Source organism: Dermacentor andersoni, chromosome 2 (genome assembly GCF_023375885.2).
Source record: "Dermacentor andersoni chromosome 2, qqDerAnde1_hic_scaffold, whole genome shotgun sequence".
Lineage (NCBI taxonomy): Eukaryota > Metazoa > Arthropoda > Arachnida > Ixodida > Ixodidae > Dermacentor > Dermacentor andersoni.
The window spans coordinates 182,872,291-182,888,314 of NC_092815.1; positions in this window are offsets into that span (position 1 = coordinate 182,872,291).

A 16,024-nucleotide genomic window follows, 5' to 3' on the forward strand; every position below is an offset into this window, starting at 1 on the left:
AGCAAAATTGGAGTTGTGAAGTCCCCAAAGCCCTATTTTTACAGCTTCTCTTTATACTGCTGACATTAGAGAGCTTTAGATTGGTGGACGTAATGCAGCATGCGCAAACAAGCACCCTGTTTGGGTATTTCTGTCACCCATGTGGTTTGCAGCAGATGAGTCGCTTGCGTCCCCTTATCCAATACTATTATTTTCTTTATAAAGCAACCAATATCGCAGTAAGTCGGATCAACCTGCATCAGTATGCTAGAAATATTTAAGCACTTGAGGTGTGTCGGTTCAGTGTTTAAAGCACTTGACCACACCCTTGGCCACTAGACTTGGGCTTTCCGGTATTACTTGCTAATCAACTCTTGAGATGTTTACCTTGTTGTTCTGTGCGGTAAGATTAGTTTGACAGCCTTAATAGAATTGGTAACTTGAAGGTGTCGGCTGTTGTATTCGCCATGCCATTCTAAAGCTGTTAGGTCTGTTAGATCATTGTCAAAACATTTGGCAATTTTAGTGAGCTTCACCTCACTACATGAATGTGTTGCGGTTGGACTATTTAGCATGTGAAAATCAAAATACCGTCAAATAGAGAGTTCGAGAGCACCTGAGTAAAGCGGGCGTCGCAGTATCTTGAGGGTAACAGGGACATCAAAGCTGGAACTAGGGCTGCCATTAACCTGTCACCGCAAAACACTGTTTGCTTCATTGCATTACACAAATGTGCTGCGGTGAAGCTATTGCAGACGCATATACACATTCATTCGTCCCAACTTTTCACTGAACCTTGCGTCCCATTGCTATATCTAAGAGTGCGAAAAACGGACAGAGATGCAGCTGAACATCATAGGGCACAGTATTAAGCTCCATCTCACTGTGTTTGTTGCGCCCTTAGTACCAATAATCTTTAAGAGCTATTGTGCATTTTAGTGTGTGAATTTCTGGCAGACCATGGGATGTCACCGAAGCTCCGTTAAGTTCACAGCACTACGCGATAATTGCCGTAAAGCCTACAATAAAACTAAATCACATGAAGTGCTGTCGTGCTGTCGCTACAGCTGGCGCTTTGAAGCACCTATCTCCGGGACCACCCCACTTTCGTAGCCGTTTTCGCTACGTAAAAACTGCAACGTTAGACTAGATTCATGACCGCCCAGGTTCATAACGATTTATTTCTTAGCCAGTCTACAAATGCCACCGTCGTTTTAACATACACTAGATGACATAGCCATTGGTACGATCCAAAATGAGCACGTTTCGGGGAGCAGAATAATGCGAAGTTCACTCGCAAACACGGTGACTACGCGCATGTGGAGTTTCCCAAATGTAGACACGGCGGCAGCGCGGCCGGCGATAAGACTGGCGCCGGCATTCGACGACGCTACCTTCGAGCATCGGACGCGCTGTGGGAACCGTAGGATGCAAGCGGCGCACATGCTACAAACATACACGTGAGAGATCTTCGAATTTCCTGCGACGCATCCTCTGTCCGGAAAGTAAATATAGCTATTTTTATCCAACGGCCGTGGTACTAGAGATAAAACAACGAACACGCTTTGAGATCGCAGCGCGCAGCCGCTGTAACCATTGACTTCAAAGAGCTTCTAATTCATAAACAGCCGCAACAGTATCGCAGCTAATCGCTGTATCAGCGGCGGCTCCCGACTCTCGCCTTGCAAGAAGCATGCGATTTATTTGAGCCTCGCCGAACTGTCGTCTTCTCCCAAGCCTGCAGGACAGGTCCCGTATGTTCAGTTAAATAGAAGAACACCAAAGGGAAATGAAAGAAATACAGGTAACGGACTCTTATCACACCTTACTTGTGACCTCGTCATCTGCAAAGATGCTATAAACTATTCCAATAACGTTACTTTTGTAAAACTAATAAAATTAGTAGTAATTTTTATTTCTAGGTGGCGCTACCAACGTCAAGGTAGCGTTCAGGTGTGTGCGTGTGCGCACGCGGTTGCAACCGTTGTAGCTTCGTTTTGAGCACAGTTTTGCAACAGTACACATCGGTACCGCTAGTTTCGTAGCCGCATATATTGGTCGTAGTATTTGTTGTTTACGCTACAAATTAGGTTGTTCTTAAAATTTTATGAAGGTTAGTGGATGAAAAATTATTACTAATTATTTAGTCGTTTTTCCGTGCGGTTATTTTGTGTTTGAAATGTTTTTATAACACCATACGATAGTGAAGCCATAGAATAAAGAAACAACTTAGAGAAGGTAAACTGTACCTTTCGCAGTGGTTCGAAAATAAGCAGCGGCAGCGCATGGAGCCTACTTAGGTGGACGCCAGATGACGTTGCTCAATCTGGAAGCGGAAGTACACTTTTTTTTTTTAGAACAAAATCCAATATGGCCGCTTTTCGCCGGTCGCGTACGCTGGTACGCGCCGTGCTTGTCCTGCTGGCTGTGCGGCATGCCTCAATGCCTTCGCTGCCGCGTAGCTGGTGCGTTCTAATTGCCAAGAGCCTCTACTGACGCCCATACAAACAAGCCACAAGTGAGTGAACAGAACGTGCGACTTTATTGGCAGAAGACAAGCAGTGTACATTCTCGTGCAATAGCAGAAATAAAATTTGCGTGTCGAGATACGCTGGAATCATCGACGCGAGCTCGTAAACGGCTCACCGTCGTCGTCGCACGTGGTCGTCAGGTTAACGAGCGACAACCAGCAGCGGAAACAGATTGCACAGTGTGCCACCTGTTTGCAGCGACAGTCGCCGTTAAAAATGCCTAAATTGCATTGCGAAGCAATCGGGTGACGCAGGCATCCGCTGCCGCAGCCTACACAGCGACATGGACTACCCCGGATTTTAGCCGTTCATTCCTTTCCAACCTGCACGTTTCTTTTCTTTCGGGGGCCGCTAATGTGTGGCTCACACTTGGTGTCCCACATTATCTCAATATGGACAAGTCGCTTTCGTGGGCATCACCTTCATCAGTCACTTTTGCGGGCCTTTCCAACCATGTGGCCATCAACTTCATACGCATCGGACTATGTAAGTACGTATGCTGGTCTCCGTTCATGCCTAATCGCGGCCGAGAAAGGCCAGAGGTACAATTTGCCCATTGCTGCAACAGGAAAGGGCGAACGGGGAGCATGAATCAGTGCATGAAAATTGGGAGTCTTATGTCGCTGTGCAGGCTGCAGGAGCGAATGCTTATTTCGAGAGACTGCTTCCCAATGCAACTGACCAGGCCGCCACTGTCGAGAAGCATAACACGGCAACCATAACCAAGTGAGATAACATCGAAATTTAACAGCAATCAATCGCCACATGAGGCTCAGACAATACATTATACATTGGCTACGAACCACATGGCAACAGTGAGCATTCACATACATGGGTCTCTTAGGGTACATTCAGCCGCTTACCTACAGGCGTAGTGCCTGCCTTCGTCGCACGTGGTGGTCTTGTAACGAGCGACAACCAGCAGCAGAAACGGATTGGACAGAGTGTCCCACCTGTTTGCAGCGACAGTCGCTGTTAAAGATGAGCAACTTGAAGTGCGAAGCAATCGGGTGACGCAGGCATCTGCTGCCACAGCCTACACAGCGACATGGACTACCCATCATTTTAGCATTCACTCCTTTCCAACCTGTATGTTTCTTTTCTTTCGGAGGCCGCTAATGTGTGGCTCACACTTGGTGTCCCACATTGTCTCAATATGGACAAGTCGCTTTCGTGGGCATCACCTTCATCAGCCACTATTGCGGGCCTTTCCACCGAATTTCATGCACGTCCGACCATGTAAGCACGTATTCTGGTCTCCGTTCGTGCTTAATCGCAGCCGAGAAAGGCCAGAGGCACAATTTGCCCATGGCTGCAGCAGGAAAGGGTGAACGAGGAGCACAAATCACGGTGTGTGTAAATTGGGAGTCTATGTCGCTGTGCAGGCTGCAGGAGCATATGCTTACTTCGAGAGACTGCTTCCCAGTGCAACCGACCAGGCCGCAATATTAAATAAAGATAACACTGCAACCGTAACCAAGTGACATAACAGCAAAATTAAACAGTAATCAGTCACCGCATGAGGTTCAGACAATACATTATACATTGGCTACGAACCATCTTACAGGCATAATGCTTGCCTTTGTCACATGTGGTGGTCTGGTAACGTGCAACAACCAGCGGTACAAACAGATTGGACAGAGCCTCACACCTATTTGAACCAACAGTTGCCATTGAAGATGAGCAACTTCCATTGCGAAGCAATCAGGTGACGCAGGCATCTGCTGCCACAACCAACACAGCGACATGGACTGCCCGGCATTTTAGCGTCAACTCCTTTCCAACCTGTACATTTATTTTCTTTCGAGGGCCGCTAATGTGTGGCTCACACTTTGTGTCCCTCTTTGTCTCAATGTGGACAAGTCACTTTTGTGGGCATCACCTTCGGCAGCCATTTTTGCGGGCCTTTCCACCCATACGGCTATCAACTTCATACACTTCGAACCAGGTAAACACATATGCTGGTCTCCGTTTTGAGCAAATCACGGCCGAGGTAGGCCACAAGCACAATTTGCACATGGCTGCAGCAGGCAAGAACGAACGGGGAGCACCAGTGACGGTGTGTGTATACTGGGAGTCTGTGTCGCTTTGCGGACTGCAGGAGCAAATACTTACCTCAAGGGACTGCTTACCAATGCAACTGACCAGGCACCCACAACCGAGAAACGTAACACAGTTACCACAACCAAGTGGGGCAGCAAAACCAGATTCTGCAATCAATCACTTCAGTGTAGCTTGCGCAAAGACCCAGGCTATTGAGGAAGAAGAGCAATCATCAACGAGACTAGGAATATGGAAAATGAGAAAGCTTGCACTCAAGAGAGAAGCCACTCTGCTCTGCAGGCATTGAAGGCTAAAAACATAAAGAAAAGTAAAATGGTGCTTAACACATGGTGCATAGGTTAATGCAAGACACATGCCGATGCTGCATCAGCTATTTCAGGAGAGGAATTGTGCATGACAACATACACTAGAAGATACTGCTACAGATATGTTAGGCTACTAGACAGTGACTAGTATTAGGTGTCAGCAAAGAATCGGTTGACCTTTCTGTTTGGATGAGGATGAATTATCTCTAACAAAAATGGGCAATGAAAAAGCTTGCATTTATAGAAGAAAGAATACACTTGGCACAAACGGAATTGACATGGCTAGGAAGCTGATTAAGGGCAAACTGACGGAATTCAATTTTTTGGCTAGCGTCGTCCGTGCTTGGTCGGATGTTGCAGGTGCATCTGAAGACGAAGAATTTCTAGAAAGTCCTTTTTGAGTTACCTGGATGACTCAGCCAAATGTCCGTGCTGGTGGAATGGTGTGAAGCTCTGTTCAGTCTTAACACAGTCCTCTGCAGACTTGATATCTCGTCCATATTCTTCTGCATGCGCTTCTTTGTTCGTGGTGTAAAAGCCTTGCAAATTCGGCTCCAGCCCCTTCCTGTTGGTGCAGATAGGAGCTCCTGTGATGACCAAGATGTGCTTGGCATAGACTCTGTTGGGGCAGAATGGTTACACATGAGATACAGCACAGATTAGCCAAACTCATGTGTGTTTTCTTTTATCTTCGAACCAATCATACTGAACCATAAATATGAACAAACATTCATATCTGCTGCAAACAGCAAGCCAATACAGCATATATCAAACATATTTATTTCTGAACCACGTGTTGTTTACCTTGTAGTAGTAGCCAATGTCCACACAACGACCTTGTTGTAGCAGGCAGCAGCTTCTGTTTAGTGCGTGGATCCGAGTGTGTTGCGTTATACTGGTGCCGTCCTTATTACTGCATGTGTGGAACAGAAATTTTGACTGAATCAGAAATTGAGAAAGCGAAATTTCGCAATATGAAATGCAAGAAGGTGTGACATATATATTGTAATGGTTTGCGACTGCAGAACACATGCAAATGTACAGTCTGTTCTAGGGTGCTTAAGCAGCATGTTAAATAAATATTGCTATTGTCCATAAAATTGATGTCTGCCTAACTACAATGCATGTCAACAGCTTAAGTATAATTAAGATCACAAATAAGAACATTTGTGCGTTCATTTATACACTAGAAGAGATCACACTGCTGGTTCCACAAGCAAATGCATGGAAGTCATGAAGCTATTAGAACTGATGCATTATTTTTCTGCACGAACGTGATGCACCGCTTCACTACTGCGAAAATAAATGCCCTACGGTAAACCAAACTCAACAGCAAGAACATTTGGAACCAACAAGTACGAAATATGGGTGAATTATCATGCTTGCAACTGTTTAATACATTAAATTCTGTACTTTCACTTCATTTTACCAAAGGATTATTCGGTTTTGTGGACGAAAGAAGTTGCCGACGGACTCTAAAAAGAAGTTTAATATGTATATTGATAAGGCTACTCAGTCACCTACGACCACGGCTACAATAACATGAAAAATGAGACGCGCGTTCCGATATCGCTCTTTCTTTCCTGCTTGTGTGTGTATAACGACAGCCTCGCAAGTAAAGGTTTATTTAGGAAACAGCAACTGAGATCCTGACTGCCCATGTGTAATGCAGGATCTAGTTCGTTAACTTGTGCCCGCCTAGAAGGTAATGAGGCGGATGTTATATAACGATTCAAGCAGCGGTGTTAAACGACTCACCGTTATTGCCGTTGTCAGCCGCAGCAAAATCCAGCTCCCGTTTGGATGCAGACGTGTTCCGAATGGCTCACGACCGAAACCCAACTTCCGGGCTTAGATGTCCGCTTGCAAACACGTAACTTCACCCCAAGTTAAATAACGCGAGACATCGAAGCGCAAGAAACTAGTTTTAGAAACAAAGAAGCAACAAGTCTGAGCGTACGAATGAATGAATCCGTGCCGCCGTGCAGTCGAAAATACCGGTAAAAATTTTAAATCCAGGCCAGAGGTCACGTGAAAGATCAATGATGCTAAACGCTATTTGCGTTTATAATGACGAAGAAACAATAAACTTACTAACAAAGAGTACAATATCTAATTAGGAATGATAATTTTGCCCTGTTTTTTATGTAACAAAAACGCTTCGATAATTGTAAGAGAAAGTTTGCAAGATAAAATTGCGCTTATTACGTCGCCTCTACCGGGAAATGTTGGAACTAACGTAAGCATCCCGAAGTGATGCTACTACGCTGGCTTTGTTAGCAGCGGCGCGCGGTCGATTTTTTCGCCCTCTGTAGCCATTTGTTGAACTTGAGAGTGTGCTACCCCTGGTGAAGCTGTGAACGGCTTTCGGACTCAGTTAGTTGGTTGCCTTGTGTGGTGGTTCACGTTTCGTGCTTTTCGATGAAAGTATTTTTTCTTTTCGGACATCATGACGCACATTTTAGTGAAATGCTTTAACGACGATAAGTGGGACGTTTATCCGTTGAAGTCGTTGGCTGACTCAGCTACTAGTCTTCGACTGATGTGCGAGCCTGGCTGTTTTGATGAGTTGCGCAGCAGAGGTCATGATGCCTGTTGGAGAGAAGGCACCCCGAAAGAGTCGCAGCCGCGCTTCTGCAGATAGGTAAGTAATCTCGTTTTCTTGGGCACGTAGCCTTTATTCTATTTTGACATTGACAAGCGTGAGATGTTAAGCACACCGTTCACTTTCTTCAACGAAACCGTATGCCCCGGAGCGAAAGCGCGCGATACTAATGCTCGATGCCGCCGTCACTTCATTTGAAACAATGGTAGGCGAAGAGGCAGCGGCGCCCCACGTGCGTAAAATTGCATTGCTTCATTTGTTCCTGCCTAATGGCCTTTCCTTAATTTGTATTAGAGAACACAATTGGAACATAAAGATCAGCTTCTCTGAGCAGTGATAATTTTGTACAGTGGTCACGCCATCTTTCATAGGGGCTCACGTGGGCCGTCTAAGCGGTTGTTATCGCGTTCCGATACGTGAGAGGCGCGCTGCCTTTCAAGGTATTTAGGCAGACATTACGAGCTTAGGAGAACCGCGACAAATAATTGTGCAGCAGGTGTGCAGCTGTGCTACATTTGTACCACACTCGTACCGGAAGGCGGTGTTGCACTTCACGCTAACGCATTTCGTAAATATGGCGGCCGCCATGGCAATTTGGGGCTCGAGGTGGTTCTACGATCCCTGCAGCGGCCGCATTCCAAAGGAGCGGAATGCAAAAACGCTCATGCATTGTGCATTGTATGCACGTAACAATTTCCAAGAAGTCAAAATTTATACGGAGTCCCCAACTACTACCTGCCTCATAATCAGATCGTTGATTTGGCCCGTAGGACATTAGAATTATTTTTTTTAATCCGTAGTGGCTCATCGTATACCATACGGTTAGTGTGATTACCTTTTGTGCCGTAGCGGTTAAGCGCGCCTCGATTTAGGTTGCGGCTAATGATGCGGCGCACCGCAAGATATATTTCGCCTCTGGGATTTGCGGAGAAGGGCCAACCGATTAGTCCCAGCTTCCGCGCGGTGACTGTACACGGATACACAGCGCAAATGAACAGAGATGTGGTGACGACGTCGGCAAAGAACACAGCCGCCGACGGGCTCGCCTTATCGCCTATCACCGCCAAAACTACCGCAGTCAGCATCCTCATCTAGCGCGGCGGGTTGCCGTTGAAGGCGTGCTATACAATTTTAATAGGCGATAACCGAAACATGCCACCGTTCTCTGCTGCCTGTTTGAGCTGGACCGATCTGAATGTGCGTTGCTTGCAGAAGCGAAAGGAGCGCCAATCGGCGCGTTGTCGCCTCGAGCTAAGCGTCGCACTCGAGCACCGTTTGTGCGGTGATGACGCGCGCATGAAGCTAGCTCACTGCGCAGACGCTACCGCGCAAAACGCGCAAGGGCGTGTACGCGACTTTCTGCACACAAATCGCGTGGGGTGATCGGAGCCACGCCGGAGCGGATAGCTTCAAAGAAGCGGTACATGTTCTCACTCGTACAGGCAGGCTCTCGGCGTATCTTTAGGTCATTTCTTCTGCTGGACTTCTACCCAAAGATTCGATATCTGCTTGGTATCGGCTATGCACTGTCGCGTGGTCTTTGGTTCTGCGAGAGAGCCGGGAATATTTTTCCCAGCTGTGAAACATCGCTGTGCGTGTTTTAGCTAACATTTACCGTAGCAACCCATTTCTTCCTTTTCTCGACGGCACTCGTGAAGAGTCGCAAATTTTTACTTGCCACTATAATGTGTACTTCTATTTCGTGCGTAGTTATGTGCAGTGTGTGGCAGGTTCTTAATCCGCGCAATCTCATTTTCTGTCCGCATTCCCTTCGCACAGGTTACGCATGCAGCAAATTCCCAAGTGCTAAAGTGTTCTACGTCAACAGCACCTTGGCGTCGTGCAAGAGACACCCGCTGACACGTGGCTGATTCACTAGCAAGCTCGCATCTCTCTTGCCACTCTCCATCAAGTGGGATTTTCAACTATTTTTTGTGCTGCTCGGTGGTGTACTAGCTGCCCCATGGACGCTGTGAAGGCTTACTTTCGATTTGCTCTGGCGTTTAGTAGTAAAGGGAGGGGAGGCATTTACTTTTGTTTGTGAGAATGTTTACCAGCCTAACCAAGTGATACCTGCGTACTGTAAACAGCAGCACGAACAGAGGCGGACGACGAAATAGGTAGGAGCACACACGAGCGCAAGCTCAACTAAAAGTTTGCTTTTGATGACTGAGGTATTAAAGGCACTGGTCAACTTGACAAAGGTAAAGAGCCGTGCATGCGTGGCAGAAACAGCCACGAGCGACAAGAAAAAAATATGAAAAAGCCATGGCATGTAGAATAAACATGCGTGAAAAACGAGAACTATCGGACAAATCTTTCAAAAAAGCGAAATATTTGTCCGATGAGTGTTACTACCCAACGAGAAATACTCTTGAGAACTGCAAGTCTTTCCCACTAAAGGCAACAGATAATTTGGTTATGCATTTGTTTCGTTTGTGATCAATAAATATTGCTTCTGGAACTCCTCTGGTGTTGAGGTATAGAGCAGAAAGAACGGTTGTTTCATCACAAAGACCAGAACACAAGAGGACTTACGGAAGAATTATTTATTGATCACAAAGAAAAATTCATAAGCAAGATTTCCGTGACCCTTAGTGGGAAAGAGTTGCTGCAGTATTTCTCGTTAATATCACTTACAGGACAAATCTTTCGGTTTTCATGCGTTTTTTGTTTTTTGTTTTTTGTTTTTGACGCACATGATTGTTCTACAGGACATGTCTTTCGGTCCTTCTTGTTGTGCCGGGCTGTTTCTGCTGCACATCCTTGGCTTTTTCTTTGTGAAGTTGGCCAGTGTGTTTAAAATCTTTGTCTTCACGAATAAACTTCTAGTTGAGTCAGCGTTCATGTGTGTTCCTGCCTTAATTCGTCCTTCTCGTCTCTGTTTGGATAGTTGTCAAATATAAATGTACACCGTATCGGCGAAGTGTCCATAGAGTTAATACATGAAGTTATTTGCGCTGTTTATTTCGGGAAGAACGCTATAGGGTATTCTCTTTGTTTTTAGCACTGATGTACATTTTTCTAGTTCAACTTCAAGGAGTTCCCTGAGGAAGACGATAAGAGTGATCGTAACTTCCTCTGTGTGTAAGATTTATGAATTTCATCCATTGAAGACATAACATGTCACATGCCTGTTTGTAGGTATGCAAGCATTCGTAGTTTTTAAACATACTAAGCTCTACTTTTCGGTTCTCATGACGCTGCTTTGTACTGTGCTGCAATCTCCAGGCGCAGGAACCTTTTTTTATGCGGGAAGTGCGTGTGTTCTTTTTGTATGTATTGGAGAAAAAAATGTGAGCTTGAATATGCATGTATATCACTAGTAATTTTTCTTCAACACTGGTGCTGTATCTCCCTCCGTCTTTGTTACTATTTGTCCCAGTCTTTATACAACTTTTATGTATTTTATGCAATAAAATTTTGGCAGCATATTAATAGCATTTTACCTGCACAATTGAGGTCATTGGTGTTTCGTATACGCATTTATTTGCGTTTTTCACTGTCTCACCAATCTGGCTGTCCAGTCATTGGAACCTTTTCTCATCTTTTATGACTATTTCTGGGGTACTTGATACTGCAAGTGCAGGTGACCATTTATTTGGCTCTTTGGAATTGTTAACCTTGTGTTACTGCCGATTTTCTGTGCTAAATAATTATTTTTGTTCTTATCGTTCAAGGTATTAGCCTTGCCTTATCTCTTTATTGACTGAGGTACCACTTAGTTGCTGGGTATAGGGAAAAAGGCCCCAAAAAGTGCTCTAATTAGCTTTGTGCAAGTCCAGAAAAATTACCTGAAAATGAGCTCACTAAATTGAGGAAATGCCACCAACAAACTCTTCTGTACCCCAAATTAACATAATCAAATGGTGTACTGTTCTTGGGCCAGAGAGATAAGCTGCATTCATTAAACAAAAGTTTTACAAGTTTACTTCTGAAGAAAGCAAACCTGGCTAGTCAGAAATATATGATTCAGGTGTTCACCATACCCGACAACTTTCTAAATGATGTCTCGTCAATTAATAGCTAAGTTGAATGATGTTATTATATAAAATAATTGGCAAACATGGAAATATATACATCTCGAAGACAAAAAGCTCGGGCAAGTCTACTTTGGTGCTTCATTAAATTTTTATCGCGGTGGAAGACGTGTGCTAAAGCTTGTATATATTTACGGGAAGTCATTTGTTTCAAGTCTTATTTTGCCTTCTCACAGTCAGCCGTAGCTCTTCTTGGGATGTGTTAGTATGCGAAACATTTTAATGTAACATATTCAGATGTCTTTTGTGTATTCACACGCAAGCAGCTTCAAGTGTTCATGTGTTCAAAGTTGGTTGTTACAAGGGTATGCTTAAGCCCTGCCTTTTGAGTCGCTTTGCCTTCTAGTCGTAAACTTTAGTAGAAAGTGAAGACCACAATGATCGTTTTGATTGAATTCATATGTATAGGTATTTTCAGATGTATTTACACTGCTAGAGTGCTGTAGGTACTAGCCTATGTCTCCAGGTTCGATGTAGTGGTGCCTTAGGTACTGTAATAATGTTTCATGTGCACGCATCTTTAGAGTAAATAAAGGTACTTCAAATTGATCAGTCTCTCCTTTGCTTTTGTTTGTGTTTGGGAAAGTAATGAGCAGGCACCGGGGCATGCAAGTGTGAACAGCAAAGTAATTTCAATATATGAATAAAGATCCACTAGCCTAACGAAACGTCAATCATATTTCAATGGCGACTTCTGAAATCTCAATGCCATCTCAACTGGGCCACAATGTTCTTTTCAGGGCTGTGGCAATTACTCAACAGGTCAACAGAACTACCGTCAGTCTCCTGCTATTGCTTCACACTTTTAAAATATTGCTCTGAGAAGAGCTAACATAAAGGATTTGCGCTCTCGGTGTTCTTTTTTCTCATTACATTTGTTTGTTAGCTGCCGATGTCAAAATTCCGAGGAATAGCTTTATAAAGAATAAAAGTCAAGACGTGAGCAATTTCGGTGGTAGAAGAGTGGTTGGCTGTGCACAGTTTTGAATTTGGCTTGAAATGCTCTTTGCCGAAGCGACGTCCGACGTTGGGCGACGGACGCCTATGCCGGATTTTCTGCTTAGAGGAAGCTTTAGCTCGGGTACTCCTATCTAAAAACATGTAAAAGGAGGATTCGTTTTCCTTGGCAACCACTGCACCAAATGTGACAAGGTTTATTGCATTTAAAAGAAAAACTTAAAACCTAGTGACTTGGTTCCGAAGTTTTCATTTAGACTAGGTCGGCAACATTTTAGTAAAAAGTGGAAAAAAATCGAAAATATTCAGAAAACGAAACTATCAAGTTTAGGATTCTGTAACTCAGCAATAAAAAGTAATGTCACAATTACATGAATTGCACCTAATAGTAAATCTAAAGCCGACAAAATTGATGTTACACGCGAATATAAAAAATTTTTGTAATATGGAAAAACAGCTTTCGCAGAACCATTGTACAGAACGTAACGAATTCATGTAAGATATAAATCGACATATCACATTTGTTCGCTTTCAGTGGTCTAGTTGATTTCGTTTACGGAACCGCGATATCTATTCTTGATTCAGAGATAATAATTTGTCAACTTCGCGCTTCTATGTTTTTCAGATTTTCGGATTTTTCAAATCGTTTTAACAAGCTTCAAGCGCTAAATCGAAGTTGCGCTTGCAACAATCACTAGAATTTAACTTTCTCTCTCAAATGCAACAAATTTTATTAAAATCGGTCCAGGGGTTATCTCAAGAAAACGTGTTTGCATTTTACATGCATTTAATAGGTCGCGTCGTAGTTGGGCCCGAGCTGAAATTTCCTCTTAATGCTGTTGCGTTAAAATTTTTGGATAGTTTGTTATTGGGATAGTTGTCGCGTTGGTTTAGCATGGTTTGTCACTTGAATTGCTCTCTGATTTGTTTAGCTTCTGCCGGGTTCTTATAGATTTGATTTTGTGCACAATGAGATGTTGCAAAGACACGCGGCATATACATTAAAAAAGGTTTACAACAGAATTAACATATATGCGTGGGCACATATATGTGTCAATAAAATTCTCAAGCAGAATTTCTGCCTAGAGAAAAAAATAAAAAGAAAGCATGTTTGCCATGCGCCCAAGCTGCTGATAATGTTGAGGTGCCAAGTATTCTTTTTCGTCGTGCTGCTAACGATACGAAACTGCATACTCTCATTGGCCTCATGCCGTTGTGCTTGCTAGCAACGGCAAGGCCTGTAGTTGATGGAAGAATGGGTTTTACTGGATTTGTGCAGCGAAACCACCTTCAGATTCATGATTAAGGCCCACTTTTGAGCGCAAATTTAGCAACGACTAAGAACACAAGCAACATGATGGGCACCTATTGTCTATTATCTGCCGAAAACAATGTACAATACTCTTTTTAACACACCTTTATTATTGATATTCAATAGCTGAGCATTCCAGGCAGCTGCGCTTTGTACTGATCAGTTTATTGTTGCTAAATACACGAAAATTGTAGTAACAAGGACTGTTTGAAGGACCTTTCATGTTTGTAAAGTTGTATACTGTATAAGTAATGTCATCGCTTTTATTGGCAGTTAGGCATGTCTGAATGAAGCGTTCTTAAGAACTTCGAATATACTTGCTGCAACTGATTTATGGCTACTTCCCACAATTGCATGATTCCTACATGTAACGCGTGCATATTCTGTGCAGCAGTACCGCATCATTCGCTTTTTGGGCGGTGTTCCAACGGCCACAAAGACCTTGCCCAAAAATAGGCTTTCGGCCCCGCATGTGTGAATGCCATTCTAAGCATATGTGGTAAGGCAGTCAGTTGAAATCTGTACTTTCATTGCAGGTCATTTGAAGTTCTTTTTTTTTCATGGCTGCTACATACTGTCTCCTCACATACACCGGCTGACACGATGCATCAGACTGTTCTAACTGTTGCTGCATTTTTTCCTCCCTTAGGCTCACAGCAAGGCATCCTAATTTGACCATGGGGACATGAAGAATGTGTAGCGTCCGTCCATATCACTGTGCGTTGTCCCCCGCTTCTGTGAAATTCAGTTACCCTGCCCAACCTCCACGTGAGGGTCATTGGCCCCTGCTCTTTCCTGAAATGAGGTGGCTGCCCAACAGGAACGCCACCAAAGCCACTCGGCAAACATGCTACCAGTCGACTTTTCGTTCTCAACTTGTCAAAACGTGTATTACTTGCCTCCATTAAAGCGAGCTTCCAACAAATGCATTACCAACGCTGCTTGCTTGTGGCTTTTAAAGGCATGCATGAAAATGTTGCAAAATAAACATCAGTGTTTGAAAATATTGTTGTGTGTTGCTAACAGATACACTTATATCCTATTCATGTTCAAGATTACATCAGAACAGTACCGGAATACTTCAAAAGATTCTGGAGAAAGCTGGAAGTGCCACCAGGATGGTGCTGAAACGCACAAGAAAGTTGCAAGGATGCTGCTAGGGTGAGCTACAGAAGGGGGAGGAGGAAATACATTTATTGAGAAAAAAAAGGACAAGCAGTTGTCTCTCTGTTTGTGCGGGGAGGCGCCCTCTGTTCAGGGCTCATTCGGCTCTTGCTATCTCCAAGACCACCGCACCAGTTACTGCTGTATACGAGGGTTCAAGCTAGTCAGCACCACCTCCCATTGCTCGGGTGTGGGGTATTTGTGAGGCTGCCTTTACCTTAGGGCACGCCCATGTGGTGTGGTATAGGGAGGCGTAGTCATTACAAAGGGGACATTTGTATGAGTATAGTGTAGGGTGCATTGCGTGTCGGTCTGCTTGAATGGGGGTATGTGTTGGTTTGTAATTGTCGCCATGCTATGGCGTCTTCGCGTCATAGGGTCGTGTGTAAAGGTGGGTATTGTCGTCTATTCAACCTGTGGTGTAGCATGGTGTTGTACTGTAAAGGTACGGAATCTATAGATGTGGCCGCATCCCTCTCTTGCGGCGCCCGGGAGGCATGAGCTCGGGCTACAGCGTGCGCACGCTGATTTCCACGAAGGGGCTCGCGTCCTGGAGTCCATGCTGCTTAAACGTCCGGGAATTGGGAGGCTTGTTTGAGGAGTCGGTGGGCGATGAAAAATATTCTGCCTCTCGCGTAGCTATGGCAAGCTGCCTGGGAGCCAGTAATAATTGTGACGTGCTCGTTGGTTAGACGAGAGGTGATGGCCAAGGCAATGGCTGTCTCCACCGCTTCGAGGGTGCTGGCAATGCGGACCGTCATCGAGACCACCTCTCGAAGGTTATGATCGACAACGCTGGCCGTCATGGCTTCTTTTTGGGGGTACTGCGCGCCATATGTGTATAGTGTGGTGGAGGGACTGCCATATTTTGTCTGGAGAGTCATTACGTGAGCTTGGCGACGACCGGCATGATGTTCCGGGTACATGCTTCTGGGGATAGGGGCTACCTTGATGTGCTCCCGGATGCTGGTGGGCAGATATTTTGCTTGTTCGTGGCCTTTGCCGTGTGTGGAGTAGCCTAGGCGCGCTAGGGCTGTTATTCCTGTTGTTGTGAGGGCTAGGCGTTC